Source organism: Priapulus caudatus, unplaced genomic scaffold (assembly GCF_000485595.1).
Source record: "Priapulus caudatus unplaced genomic scaffold, Priapulus_caudatus-5.0.1 Scaffold20, whole genome shotgun sequence".
Taxonomy (NCBI): Eukaryota; Metazoa; Priapulida; class Priapulimorpha; order Priapulimorphida; family Priapulidae; genus Priapulus; species Priapulus caudatus.
The window spans coordinates 953574-954850 of record NW_014577081.1 but is presented as its reverse complement, the minus strand read 5'-3'; the positions used below and the strand labels follow the sequence as shown (position 1 = coordinate 954850).

General features: G+C 51.6%; 1 protein-coding gene across 1 annotated transcript in view; it reads left to right on the top strand.

Moving 5' to 3' along the window:
• The window catches only part of LOC106811803 (FERM domain-containing protein 4B-like), a 27607-nt gene that overhangs the window by 1495 nt on the left and 24835 nt on the right, over window positions 1–1277 (top strand). The gene's annotated exons all lie outside the window — the stretch shown is intronic.

Sequence of the window (1277 nt, the reverse complement as noted above, 5' to 3'; positions counted from 1 at the left end):
GAGAGACAGAGAGAGCGAGAGCGAGAGAGAGAGAGAGAGAGAGAGAGAGAGAGAGAGAGAGAGAGAGAGAGCGAGAGCAAGTGAGAGCGAGAAACAGGGAAAGAGGGAGAGAGAGAGAGAGAGCGCGCGAGAGAGCGCTCCTAAGAAAGCGAGACGAACATAGACGGGCCGTAAACTAGAGAACCAGAATACGAGAAGACGATAATATGTTGATGCGCAAGGCTCCCGCAGAGTGATCTATTGTCGCTGTCCGGCTCTGTCTCGCTCCCTACACTATGCTATACTAGCTAAGCCGTGCCCGCGTGCACCGCCGAGCCGCGGGGCATCCCGCTGTATACACACACGGGGCCGTGTGACAAACAGACAGACACATCGCCGCATAGTGCGTGTTTCATTATCCTGTCAGCGCTGCTTTCTTTGCTCTGTAGCCTCGTGTATTATAATATGACATGCTACTATATCTTATACTAGTGCTGCTCTGACCCCCTATTATAGGCTTGGACGAATGAAACGAGTAGAGGAACAGTGCGGAAACGTAGATAAGGCGTTCTGTGTGGTTAATTATTATCGAGAAATAATATGCGGGTTCTCGTCGAATTAATGATGGCAAACTCGGGTTTTTCTAAATATGGCGCATTCGTGACACGCCGGTGAATATATTAGGTGATGTAGCATCGGGTGATATACTGTGGTGTGTGTGTGTTTAATATAGCTGAGCTATTTATAATGTCACCTGGTGGCTGTATGGATGGCATTAGATGACTCATGCACGTGTCATTTGTAAGGGAAGTGACATTTAACATCGTTCTCTCGTTTTCATTTTGCTGTTGTCTTCTCTCGAGAACGTTCTAAGACGATTAGAATTGAATCATGGGAACGCTATTTAATTCCCACGCGCGCACGCGCGCACATACACGCCTGTACACGTACAACCACGCGTGCACACGCACGCACACGCGCACATACACGCGTGCACCCGCGCCCACGTATCTAAGAACGAACACTCTCACTCCCGCCAGCACACACGCACGCACGCACGCACACACCCACGCACGCACACATACACGCACGCACGCACACACCCACGCACACACACGTACACGCATGCACGCACACACCCACACATATACACGTACACGCATGCACGCACACACCCACACATATACACGTACACGCATGCACGCACACGACCCACGGCACACACACACGCACGCCAAGCACACGACCCAGGTCACGACTACACGGACACCGCTACGGTACACGACCTGTACACAGCA